The sequence below is a fragment of the Scylla paramamosain genome, chromosome 17, assembly GCF_035594125.1.
Source record: "Scylla paramamosain isolate STU-SP2022 chromosome 17, ASM3559412v1, whole genome shotgun sequence".
Lineage (NCBI taxonomy): Eukaryota > Metazoa > Arthropoda > Malacostraca > Decapoda > Portunidae > Scylla > Scylla paramamosain.
Genome location: NC_087167.1, coordinates 19,796,374 through 19,810,748, shown reverse-complemented (window position 1 = coordinate 19,810,748; position 14,375 = coordinate 19,796,374). Strand labels below are relative to the sequence as shown.

Below are 14,375 nucleotides of genomic sequence, written 5' to 3'. Positions count from 1 at the left end.
CTCCATCTATCAACTTGACACAACCTTCCAGACAACTAACCCCTCTTCTTCAATGACACTCAACTGTCCCCCTCTTCTACACTGAACATCCTCGGTCTGTCCTTTACTTATAATTTAAACTGGAAACTTCACATCTCATCTCTAGCTAAAACAGCTTCTATGAAGTGAGGTGTTCTGAGACGTCTCCGCCAGTTTTTCTCACCCCCCCAGCTACTAACTCTGTACAAGGGCCTTATCTGTCCATGTATGGAGTATGCTTCACATGTCTGGGGAGGTTCCACTCATACTGCTTTTCTAGACAGGGTGGAATCAAAAGCTTTTCGTCTCATCAACTCCTCTCCTCTAACTGACTGTCTTCAGCCTCTCTCTCACCGCCGCAATGTTGCATATCTAGCTGTCTTCTATCGCTATTTTCATGCTAACTGCTCTTCTGATCTTGCTAACTGCATGCCTCCCCTCCTTCCGCGGCCTCGCTGCACAAGACTTTCTTCTTTCTCTCACCCCTATTCTGTTCACTTCTCTAACGCAAGAGTTAACCAGTATTCTCAGTCATTCATCGCTTTCTCTGGTAAACTCTGGAACTCCCTGCCTGCTTCTGTATTTACACCTTCCTATGACTTGAATTCCTTCAAGAGGGAGGTTTCAAGACACTTATTCATCAATTTTTGACCACTGCTTTGACCCTTTTATGGGACTGGCATTTCAGTGGGCATTTTTTTTTATTAGATTTTTGTTGCCCTTGGCCAGTGTCCTTCCTACATAAAAAAAAAAAAAAAGCTTGAGCCCCCGACTTTGCGAGCCAGGGTGCTTGCACTGCTCCAGGCGTGAAGAAGCTGTTACCTGCCGCTGCCTGCGAGTGAAAGGTGGACTCAGAGAGGCCCGCCAGCAGCGGAGGGATGCGCAGCAAGCAGACCCTGACCTTGCCTCAGTGATGCGATGGCTAAGGGAGGGCGGGCGGCCAGGCAAGGAGGAATTGTCACTGGAGAGTCCTGCCACGAAGGCTCTAGTACAGCAGTGGGTGACGCTGAGGCTGTAGGATGGCGTGTTGCAATGATGCTGGGAGGATGTGGCAATGGACAAGCGTGCCTGGTTGCTGGTGGCTCTCCTCTCCCTATGCGACAAGCTGCTCAAGGAAACTCACAATGGTGTCTCTGTTGGGCACATGGGGACAAAAGAAGACTCTCTGCCGCCTTCGTCAGCATGAGACACGATGTGGAGGAGTGGTGCAAGTTATGCTGCGCCTGTGCTGCCAAGAAAGGTCTCACACGCCATACACGCGCTCCATTCCAGCTTTATTAGTCCAGTGCAACCATGGAGTGGGTGGCGGTGGATATTGCTGGATCACTGCCTTTTACACCTCGAGGTAACCGGATCCCGGATCATGAGGCAGAGAGCGTGGCTGGTGTGTTGGTGAGAGTTTTTCACCAGGTTTGGGATCCCAGAACTACACTCTGATTAAGGCCAGGAGTTTGAGTTCCAGGTTTTCAAGCAGTGCTGTGAGTTGTTGGGGGTGCACAAGATTCGCACTACGCCTCTCCACCACCAAAGTGACGGCATGGTTGAACGATTCAAGAGGACACTGGCGGAGAAACTGACCAAGTACTGCAGTTCGGACCAGCAGGATTGGGACCTGCGACTGCCTTTCACCCTGATGGCGTACTGGTCGGCGCAACAAGAGGCCACAGACTACACTTCGGCCCGGATAATGTTTGGCCGGGAGATGCGTTTGCTGCTAGACTTGGCTACAGGACGACCACCGGGGGGAGGAGTTGCCAGGGACAGCGCCTGAGTTTGTAATAGAGTTACAGCGACGGATGGACGCTACACGGCGACAAGTGGTGGGTAATCTCCGGTTGACAGGACAACCTAGGTCCCGCTGGTATCAACATCACTCCAGGAACGCTCAGTATGCCGTGGGGGATCGCGTCTGGTTGTTTAACGCCTGGAGGAAGCGAGGCCTTGCCCCGAATTTCCAGAGTTAGCAGTAACCTACAGGATCAGTGGCGGTGTCGTGCCAGATCTCTCCCGGGTCCAAATATCTCCTGGGTGACGCCACTGCACATGCACACCATATCAAGACGACAGCATCAAAACATCACCCTGGTATTTCATTTAATTTTACATATTATCAACTACTTTTTTTGAGGTTTTGTTGACGGATCACTATTGCTTCATTGTATGTGGAGATGTTAGTGTAGGAATGGAGCAAGTAAACAAGAGCAGTGAGTAATAACAGAGCACCAAAATCTTCTCCCTGTGCAAGTATCAAGTCCTACCACCATGTTATGTATTTTACGCATTATCAACATCGTTATGGAGTTTTATTGACAAATTACTAGTGCTTCATTGCCTGTGGAATATCTTAAGATAGGAATGCATCAAGTAAACAAGAATAGTGAGTGATAACAAAGCATCAAAATCTTCTCTCTTTGCATATGTCAAGTCCTACCACCTTGTTTTATGTTTAAAATATTCCACAGACATTAATAATTCCATTCCGAAGTTGATAATATGTAAAATATATAAATATAAAACATTGTGATATGGCTTGACATATGCAAAGGAGGAAGATTTTGGTGCTCTGTTATCACTCACTACTCTTGTTTACTGGCCCCATTCCTATACTTACATACCCACATACAATAAGGTAATAGTAATTTGCCAATAAAACCTCAAAAGTAGTTGATAATACGTAAATATATATAAGATATCTGGGTGATGTTTTGATGCTGTCGCCTTGATATGATGCGCATGCGCAGGAGAAATTTGTACTAGGGAGAGGTTTGGCAGGACAGCGGCGCACGTAAGCGGCCGCACGTGGTACACGTGGACCATTTGTGGATAGCCCTGGAAGAAGGCCACTTTACGTGGGACACAAGAGGACCTGTCTCGCCGCCGGAGAGTGAGAACAGCAGCGCTGATGAGGAAGCGGGAGCCGACTCAGTGGGCAGTGATGCTGTTCTCCCGGCAGCCGAAGGAGTGAGTGACAAGGACGCTGTGGAGGTAGGTGTGTGCCATCACCGCGTCACCCTAGGAGGATGAGGAAAAGACCGTTATGGTTGCAAGATTATCAGCGTGATGATAGTGACAGTGAATAGTCAGGATGACTATTTCGAAGGGGAGGATAGTGTTGCGGTAGGGGGGGGAGGGGTGACGTTGGTAGCACTGTGCCGCCGGGTGGTAAAGTTAGGCATTGGCAATGATGCATGAGCTGCAAGCTGAGGCAGCCTGAAGAGACCGGAAGTGGCATGGAAGGTGATTGGTCAGGAGAGCAGCAGTGTACTGGCCAATCACGGAGGGACCGGCATTTTATAAGGAACTGTGGCAGCCACCAAGAGAGAGAGAGAGAGAGAGAGAGAGAGCGAGCCCGTGTTCCGTCTACGCAACACCTGTGCCGACAGCCTGTAGTGCGCCCCTCCTTGTGTTACGTTATGACTCTAGTCGCCTGCTGTTGCCATTACGTGACTTCGTCCCGGAGCATGCTGTGAGGATTGTGTACCCTAGCAGACTGAGACAGTGAGTACCTGACACTGAGGTGTGTGTGTGTGTGACACCTGCGTGGTCTGTGACGGCGTGGACCACCGGAGGAGACAGTTGTGCGACGCTGTTGGCAAACTGTAGCTTTAGTGTGCTGTGCAGTGTTGCTGTACTGTGAGGTGGGACACTACCCAGCAAAAGAGACGCTTTGCTGTGTGAGATCCGGTGGTGCGAGCCTTACTCGTACTGTATGTAGCGTGTTAGTGTGCCTCGTTTCCTGTGGTACTGCTCTGTGCGGGGAATAAAGACAAGAGTGCCAGTGAGACAGTTTTGTTGCCTTTCCCTCTCTCAGTAGTCTGTTGAGTCTAGACAGGTGCCGTGTGGGTGTGCCTCTCCCCTACTAGGCAAACAAACAGCAGTTGCGGATCACTAATGTGTATGCTGACTGTCCTGGACTGCTGCAATGGTGTGTACCTGAAGGCGCCTGAAGGATGAAGGGGCGTGCACAACAATATGGTTTCTTTTAATGTTTTTATTGTTGACGATTTCTAATACGTGGATGGAGGATCATGAAAACCAAAATACAGTTTTCTTTTGTGAGTTTTTTTAATCTTATCTGCTACAAAAAAAAAAGTTCCCCAACTTTATCAACAGACCTTATGTTGGACAATGTAAACAACCTCATTAGTGGGGTGGATGTTGAACATGAGTATACTATTTCTCCAGCTCACAAGTTCATTACATTTAAATTTCTACTAGCAAAAAAAATAAGGTCACTAAAAATCTATTTAAGACATAAAGCTGGTTTCTCTGCAGTAACATTCCTCAGTGAAGTTAGTCAAAAGTTTGATGAAGATGCAGTGAGTGTTCATAATAATTTGTCTATCAAATCTGTGTGGATTGCCTTATAGTTGCCTATAACTGGATGATTAGGCCTCGCTGTGACAATCAGTGTCCTATCTTACGAAAGTGCATTACTGTTAAAGATAGATTTCCCTTGTTTAATGATGAAATCCTGTCGGTGAAAAGATAAAAAAACGACGCAAGGAACGTAAATGGCTCAACGAAGGGTTGTAGCCTGGGAGGATTACAAGAATGTTCTTAACTGATATAATAAATGGTTAAATACAAGTTAAAGAAACTATTATTATACGAAAATTCAAGAGGCAGGATCAGACATGAATAAATTATATCAACTTTTTAATAGTCTTACTAATACTACTTTGAAAAAAAAGCTACCGGGTGTTTTATGTGACACAGTTTTGGCGCATGCCTTTTGCATTATTTTCTAAAACAAGATTATGAATATTGTATCTAGACTTGTGAACAGTATGCCTCTTCTTTCTGTTGTTGATGTAGATGTTGATGTAAACAGCAAATTACAGTGTATCAAGACCATCAAGAAGAATTTTGTTTGACTTTTTAATCGAAGGCTAAGAAAAGATATTGTGGCATAGGCCCAATGTATGTTTAAGAAATTGTGAATGCTGATGATTTCTCTAGTTTCATGGACTTCGTACTAAGGATAGTCAATTCCAGTATTTCTTTGTGCAAATTTCTCGAATCTAAAAAGCAGGCTGTCATAAAACCGATCTTCAAAGGGAAATTTGACCGTCAAGATCTAAGTTCCCAGCCCTTGTTTAAGTTGCTGGAGTATGTAGTTATTGAACAGTTGATGGAACACTTAGAGAAGGTCCAGTCTTGCCTTATTGTTATTTTGCATACAGACCAGGATTTTCTACCGAATCTGTCATCCTCTCTGCAATGAATGGCTTATTAGAAATGATGGATGAGGGTGAATGTGCTATACTATTTCTTAAAGATCTTAGTGCAGCTTTTGATACTGTGGTCCATGATTTGCTTGAGAAAGATCTGAGGGGCACTAGAGTTGTAGATAATGATGCATTGAAATACCTAGGAAGCTTTTAACAAAATAGGAGCTATTGTGTGCAAATTGAAAATTGTTTTTCTTCATATGAAGGAAGCTCTATTGTACAAGGAAGTGTACTTGGCCCTGTCTTATTCTGTATCTACACGATTGCCTAATCAAATCAATTACAATGACATGGTGTAGGATTTAAGTTATTTGCTGATGATACCCAGCTTTACTTTTCTGTCACTAATATCGAGAACACTTGTGCAAAGATAAATGATGGTATTAAGTCAGTTAAAGACTGGATGAAGCAACTGAAATTAATTGAAAAGAAAACAGAATCCATGCTTGTGGAAAAGAAAGGCAGTTTAAGAAATTTTGGTACTATTAATATGGCTATAAACGGTAATGCAATTCATATTGTTAAAAGTGTTCGTGATTTGGAAATGTTGTTAGATTCCACTCTGAAATTCCAGATAAATTATGTTGTTAGGATTGGTAGACGTCATCTTAGAAACATTGCATTTATCAACAGGTACCTGTATGAAGATTCAGTCAAGAAATTGGTGATTAACAATACTATATCAAGGGTGGATTATTGCAATTCTATCATTATCTGCCAAAGCTCCAATTGAGGAAGTTACAGAAGATATTAAACAGTTGCAAGATTAATTAAAGAAAACCCACTAAGAGAGACAATTACTCCTGTTTTGATGGAGCTCCACTAGCTGCCTGTAAAAGCAAAGAGTTGCTTTTACAGGAGGAATTTGAGTTGTGTCTTGACACATCAAGTCTTGATTACAGGCCACCCACCATATTTGAGAAGTTATTAATACTCATAGAGCCACAACAGGAATTACACTTTATAAACCAAGATTTTCTTCACATACTGAATTGCGCGCCTTCAGTTCTGCTGCCCCGAAGATTATATGATAAACCAAGAATCTAAACCTGTAGAATCAAGATCAAGATCATGAGAATTTGGTGCATTGTCACCAAATTTAGCATAATTTTATGCTTTTAGTATAATTTAGACTCAAATTAAGTATCTAGCATTATTTCCAGCATAAATGATCTCTTCAGCATAACTCTAGCATAATTTTGCTATGTCTGGAATAAATTTTATCATAATAACCGCTTTCAAAATCGGTTTCAATATTTCAAATAATGAAATTGTTGAAAATGGCCTTGCATCAAAATTTAAAGGGGAAGTATTAGAAAAGATCAGAGAGTCCTGCTACTTCTCATCAATAATTGATGAGTTAACAGACATTTGGACAGAATTTGTGATGGCAATAGTTGTTAAGTATTATGACTCAGTTGAGGGGAAGATAGTAACCCGGTTTCTTGGTTTACCTGCACTGAAGGGCGAATCTGCTGAAGACTTGTTTAAATTACTTTGTGAACAGCTTCAGTTGTACAACATGGACTGGTCAAAGTGTATTGGGTTTGCCGCAAACACAACGAATGTCATGTTCGGAGGCAATAACAGCAGTGTTAGTAGATTAAAGGAAAAGAACCCCAGCATCATAACAGTGAAATGTGTATGTTATTCACTTTCTTTAGCAGTTAGTCATTCAACTAAACTTTTGCCAAAGCCACTTGAACAATTATTGAGAGAATGTAACTCCTATTTCAGTCACTCCACCAAGAGGCTTCGGGATTTTAAAGAATTTCAGGAATTTTTGTAAGCTCAGCAACACAGAATTCTGAAGTTAAATGACATTCGTTGGCTCTCGCTAAGTGCATGTATTTCTAGGATTCTTGAACAGTGGAATGTTTTGCATATGTACTTTCAGCTAGCCCACACAGAAGACCGATTGCTTTCTTCGGAATTCCTCTACAGTCAGTTTTCAAACCCTTATCTTTACTTTCAGTTCTTGGATTATGTTTTATAACTGACTGATAAATATAATACCAACTTCCAAAGTTCTCACTCAATGGTACATCGTGTAGTTAAGGACTCACCTCAGCTCTATGTTCAGATCCTACCAGGCCTATGTCCAGGCCTACCATTTACCAGCTAATAAAATCTATGGAGCCATTAAGTTTGCACGACTCTAGGAGACAACAACCAGTAAGAAGGACTTGAGGAGTACCAATCAAATGTTTGAGCGGTTGCTTTAGTTTCTGGTACAACTGGCCATTCTGCTTCAGCAGCGCTTACCTCTGCAGTTCTTTCTGATATCTGTTCTGTGCTTGATCCTGAAGAAATAATGAGTGGAAGTAATATGTCTGTTGCAAATATCAGTGCTAAGATTCCTGGAATTCTTAGAGATGAAGATGAACAAAAGTTGGATGATGAATGGAGGTTACCAGTCCTAGGTGATGATGCAAAGAATATTCTCTCACAGAATGCTGCCACTGACATTGATACAAATCTTTTTGGTCTAAAATCTGTCACACGGGGAAATACCCACTACTCCTAACTTGTTAAAGCATTATTAACCATACCAGTATCTAATGCAGACTGTGAGAGAATATCTTCAATGGTTACTTTGAAAGTCAGAGAAAGGAAACAGACTCAAAAAACAGCAGTCTGGCAAATGAAATCGTAAGTGGAGAGGGAATCAAGGTGAGTGTGTAAAATTTGAGCCTTCAGAAGATATGATCAAGTTGATGGGTAAGAATATATTCCCTCGGTGGTGTAGTGATCAGTAAGTAATAATGAACTTGGCCAACTTGGCCAATAAAACCTTAAGTTTTATTTGGAGAAAAGTTTTCTTGAAACCCGACTTTAATGGGTAATTTTGCATAGTCCTACTGAAAATGTCTTTTTTTTTTCTTTTAAAGTTTCTTAACATCATCTGTTTTGCGAAGCTGCTCTTCATTTATTTAGCATTTGAGTTTTATTCAGTAGGCTATCTGGGTTATATCAATTAGGCCGGTTTCCATTAAAATATGTTAAGTAGCATGCATTGTTGTTTTAATATATCTTTCGGTTTATTATGTTTGGCTAATAATGAGTCAGCATAATTTTAGCATAATTTAATATTATATTTAGCACATTTTGGGTAGAGTTAGCATATTTTCACAGCAAGTCTAGCACATCTTCGTCCTGAAAATTTGGTAACACTGGTTTGGCGTGCATGGGTTTGGGTTAATAGCACGTGGCCACCACAAAATGAACGAGATTCCTGCCAGGAGGCGACCCAGACAGCAAAGCGAAACTTCAAATGTAAGGAGTGGTGGTGGTGGCATTAGTGTGCATGGAGCATATGACAAAGTTCGTGGATAATACAGGTTTGATATGTGTCTCACAGAGTCACCGGCTCACTGGCCATTACTGCGTGGCTGATTGACGCTAGTGCCTGCTCAGTGCCCTTCTCTGTGATGTTTGCAATATGTCATCGCCACTCACTAGCAGGTAAGGCACAAACAGTGATAGATTAGAAAACACGCATGACGTGTTTCCTTCCGGTAGCGGTAGTGTGTTTGTTGTATGCTTCATCTCGTGCATAAGGCAGCACTGAGAGTGCCAGTGCTGGCCGAAGCAGGTATGCTGTATTGTTGAAGAATGGTGCTGTGAAAGTGATAATGCCAGGATTTGTACACTTCTGCATTTATTTTAGTAAACATCGGTGTATTAAATTTCATGGCTATAATGTAGTTCCTTAATTTGCATTTACCAATAAGATTATTTTAATTTTACCCCTCAGTCCACTACCAAGTTAGCCCCACTAAATGACTTCCAACAAGGTTTCAGAATCAAGAAATCCTGCTTAACGGAGTGACACATAATATTATACTGGAATCCCTGGGAAGAGATAAAACATCTGGAACATTTATTCACAGCTAATAGTTATCCATTTATGAAATTAGATGTGCATATAATTGTTAGCACAAGTGGAAACTTAGAGCTAGCATTATATAAATCTATGTAAACTTTTCAGGCAAAAGTGATTTGTAAATATCACGGAGAGTTTAATTGGGTGGCAGCAATAATATTAATAATAATAATAATAATAATAATAATAATAATAATAATAATAATAATAATAATAACAACAACAACAATAAATATACTTTAAATCTTGGAAATCATAGTAAGGTAGAAAGTTAATTACCAAGTGATCAGGATGTGATTTTTTTTTTTTTAACCTACTTTTAAATGTGCTGAGGGAGGGTGCGTCCTGAATTTGGGGAGGGGTAGAATTCTATGTGATAGACCCTAAGTAAATAGTTGTATTGAAACTTTGAAGGATGGTGAGGAGGTAGACTTAAATTATTGAGATGACAGGTACTATAATCATGAGGTAGTTATGTATTTGATTTTTATTTATATACATAAATGTAGCTACTACAAGTTTAGTTATATAATTTAGTTTTATAAGTTTAGTCTGTTTGAGGAGTGGATTTGTATGCTCTAGATCAGTGGTTCTCAACCTCTGGGTCGCAACCCAAAGTTGGGTCACCAAGTCATTTCAATAGGTCATCAAGGATATGTGCACAATTTGTTCCCCAACATACCTATTCAAAATATCAAAGTAATAATCCTGTGTATAGAATACCTAAGTTATTAATTTCTAAGTCTAAGCAAATCATAGAGACATAGACAAGAAACAGTCTACATCTACTCTTGCCTCTTAAATCTAATATTGATTTTAAATAAAAAAGTGTTTATAAAAGTATATGGGTTGCCATGGTCAATCTGGACAGGATTTTGGGGTCACATCCAAATAAGGTTAAGAACCAGTGTTCTAGATAATTGCTCTTTAGTTAAACTCTTACAGCTTTTTTTTTTTTTTTTGGCAATGAATGAGTTAAATAATTAAGGAATGTTGTGCACCGTATAGGTTGTAGTAGATTAGTAGTGAATACATGTGAATATAACAGAAGGATTTTCATTACATCTGGTGGCTTGAAATCCTTTATTTGATATTGATATAGTGAGGTAGTGGCATTATGTGCAAGTTGACCCAGGTTTGATCTTGTTCAGTATATTGTCATATCATCAGCAAACAAAATGCTTTCAGATTCAGAGAAAGTATTAGATGTGTCATTGATGTTTATTAGAAGTAGTATAGGTTGATACCTTGGGGAACACCAAGAATAACTGAGGTAAGAGATGATTTTTCACTGCTAAAGAAAATATGTTAATGCCGATTTGTTAAGTAATCTTTAAACCAGGAAAGCAAAGGGCTGCAGATTCTATAGTGGTGCATTTTACTAATGAGGATGTTATGGTTATCTGTATCAAATGCAGGGTTGCCATAAAAAAAAAAAAAAATTCTATATCATATTGATAAATAAGGTTTATATATGTTCATATGCATAAAAATGTAAAAGTAGTCAAGCCTGACCCATTCATTTCATGTGCAGTACACAGCTTTGTCCAGCCAGAACAACCTGTATCAGTATGACCTAAACAAGTGACTGTTCTTCATTAATAGAAAGTGTCAAAATCTTTCAAGATCTAATTCCCCTCATGACTTCTGGCACCTAGCCAAAAACATCCCTAATAACTTTTGCTTCTTCTTTCCCTCCCTTATTTCAAACTGAAGCACCACTGCCATCTCATCTATTTCTAAAGCTGAGCTTCACTCAAACCTTTGCTAAAAACTCTACCTTGGATGACACAGGGCTTTTTTCCCCACTCCTCCACCCTCTTGACTACTCCATGCTACCCATCAAGATCCTTTGCAGTGGTGTTTTCCATGCCCTCGCTGGCCTAATCCCTTGAAAGGCTTATGGACCTAATGGGGTCTCTGCTATTGTTCTACGAAACTGTGCCTTCTTGCTTGTAGCTTAGTCAAACTCTTGCAACTCTGTCAGTCAACATCTACCTTTCCTTTGCCGGAAGTTTGCCTAAATTCAGCCCATTCCTAAACAGGGTGACCATTCTAATCCCTCAAACTATTGCCCTACTGCTTTAATTTCCTACCTCTCTAAAGTTCTGAATATGTCCTCAACAGGAAGATTGTTAAACATCTATCACTTCACAACCTTCTATTTGATTGCCAGTATGAGTTCCATTACGGCCACTCTGTTGGTAATCTGGCTTTCCTTATTGAGTCTTGGTTCTCCTCTTTTAGGGATTTTGATGAAACTTTTGCTATTGCCTTAGGCATATCAAAAGCTTTTAATAGAGTCTGGCACAAAGCTTTGATTTCCAAACTACCCTCCTACAGCTTCTATCCTTCTTTCTGTAACTTCACCTCAAGTTCCCTTTCAGACCGTTCTGTTGCTGCTGTGGCAGACGGTCACTGTTCTTCTAAATCTATTAACAGTGGTGTTTCTCAAGGTTCTGTCTTTTCACCCCAGTCTCTTCCTATTATTCATCAATGATCTTCTAAACCAAACTTCTTGTCCTGTCCACTCCTACATTGATGATACCGGCCTGCACTTTTCCATGTCTTTTTGTAGATGTCCAGCCCTTCAGGAAGTAAATAATTCTTGCAGGGAAGCCACAGAATGCCTAACTTCAGATCTCTCTAGAATTTCTGATTGGGACAGAGCAAACTTAGTATTGTTCAATGCTTCAAAAACTCAGTTCTTCCATATATCAACTCAGCACAACCTTCCAGATAATTATCCCATCTTTTTCATTGACATTCAACTGTTCTACACTGAACATCCTCAGTTTTGCCCTTTACTTATAATCTAAACTGGAAACTTAACAACTCGTCTCTAGCTGAAACAACTATGAAGTTCGGCATTCTGAGTCATCTCTGCCAGTTTTTCTCACCCCACCAACTTTACAGTGGCCTACATGCTTCACATGTAGGCTGGGGGGGGTTCCACTCATACCATTCTTTTACACAGGGTGGAATCAAAATTTTTCATCTTATAAACTCCTTTCCTCTAACTGTCTGTCTTGCACCTCTCTCTCATTCCCACAATGTTGCATCTCTTGCTATCTTCTACTGTTATTTTCATGCTAACTGCTCTTCTGATATTGCTAACTGCATGCCTCCCCTCCTCCTGTGGCCTTGCTGCACTAGACTTTCTTCTTTCTCTCAGCCCTACTCTGTTCACCTCTCTAATGTAAAGGTTAACCAATCCTTCATTGCTTTCTCTTGTAAACTCTGGAATTCCCTGCCTGCTTCTGGATTTCCTCCTTTCTGTGACCTGAACTCTATCAAGAGAGAGGTTTCAACATACTTATCCTTTAATTTTGATGACTGCTTTTGACTCTGCCAGGGACTGGCACCTCAGTGTTTTTTTTTTTTTTTTTCTACTCTTGGCCAGTGTCTCTTCTATATGAAAAAAAAAAAAATCAAACCTTTTGTTTCACTCTAGATTACCTTTTAATTGCTTATTTAAGCTAATTTATATATAAATATGAAAAAAAAAATAAAACCTAAAAATACCCAGTGGGTTGGGTGTTTTTTTTTAAACCCAGGTCTTTCCAAACCTGATCAAATGTTTCAGCAAGATTAATAAAGATTGATAAAACAGAGGGTTTGTTATCAGTGGCAGAAAACTTATCCAGTGCCATAAAGGTGTAGTTGCATCTGAAACCATGCTGAGAAAGATCATGAATATTTATATACACAAGGTAACAAACAAACTTTAACTTAATTAAAGTTTCAAATATTGTAGAGAATATGTACTTTAAGTTGTGATATTCATCAAAAGTTTTTTGGGATCATCATTGGTGCCAGGTTTGTAATTTTTTGCTGTCTTCAACATGGCAGGAAAAGTTTCATTTGCAACAGATTGATTAAATTATATAGCTGAAGATACTGAGAATAGGGCAGAGTTTCTTTTGATAACAGAACCTGTTATATCATTTATATCAGATTTTTTTGTTATTTAGTGACTACTGCATTCAGTTCATAATTAGCAAGGTTGGAAAAGACCATGATTTTTTTTTTTATTTAAAAATTGATTTATTTGATTTAAATAGAAAATATTTAATTAAATTTTTTATTGATTTATTTATTATTTTTTTTATTTATTTATTTATTTATTTATTTTTTGCATTAATCTTTGTTTGTTTGCATTGATTATTTGTTATAGTCTTAAGAGGCAATTTTTTTTTGTATTAAACCTGGCCAGTGTTAAATGAAATAGTTTGATATGAATTACCAAACAGGAGTTTTTCACATAAAAATTATAAGTAGGACTAAGAGTTCAATCATATCTGTTATGTTAAAGTAATTAACTTACTTTGCATTAAAAGAGAATGAAGCTCATTAAACTTCATAATTACATTGATTGCTATTATCAACAAAAAGATCCTACTTTCTTTTTTTTATTTTATGCATTTGAATATATTTCTTGTAAGAGATGGCAGTGATTCACTGATGCCTGACTTGCTGCAGGACCAGTACAGGTAGTACAGTAGACTTGATACTTTTCCTTTACAACTGCTTTACATCTTCTTTCTTCCTTGTGTGTGTGTGTGTGTGTGTGTATATATATATATATATATATATATATATATATATATATATATATATATATATATATATATATATATATATATATATATATATATATATATATATATATATATATATATATATATATATATATATATATATATATATATATATATATATATATATATATATATATATATATATATATATATATATATATATATATATATATATATATATATATATATATATATATATATATATATATATATATATATATATATATATATATATATATATACTCTCTCTCTCTCTCTCTCTCTCTCTCTCTCTCTCTCTCTCTCTCTCTCTCTCTCTCTCTCTCTCTCTCTCTCTCTCTCTCTCTGAGCAACTGCACAAAAGGCACAGAGCCATGTCTCTACTGCAGTCTTGTGTTCCCCACCTCCCAGTCCCTGAATTGAGTGATAAAGCTGCAAGAAATCCTTCCTGTGGCTCCAGAGTGCCTGCTGTGACCAGGGTGCCTCAGGAAGTGACTACTTTTTCAGTGGTCCCAGTCTTGGTAAATAGTTTTATGACCATTTTCTACCACTGCTAATCATTCTAAAACCTTCTATGAAAACAGATTAGGAACCCAATCTCTGAGCCATGATTCTTGTTATCCTTTGTGACAAGATTATCTGAGAAGCATACTTAAT

At 39.0% G+C, this 14,375-nt stretch overlaps 1 protein-coding gene across 4 annotated transcripts in view; it reads left to right on the top strand.

The window, feature by feature from the left end:
- The first annotated feature begins 2,452 nt into the window (after positions 1–2,452).
- Positions 2,453–14,375, top strand: part of LOC135108577 (uncharacterized) — a 131,504-nt gene continuing 119,581 nt past the window's right edge. The window contains exons 1-2 of one of the 4 annotated variants that reach the window (XM_064019729.1): positions 2,453–3,003; positions 8,614–8,717. The gene's annotated coding sequence lies outside the window, so the exon portion shown is untranslated. The remainder of the gene's footprint in view (positions 3,004–8,613; positions 8,718–14,375) is intronic. The other 3 variants (XM_064019725.1, XM_064019728.1, XM_064019727.1) reach the window with 3 other exon arrangements.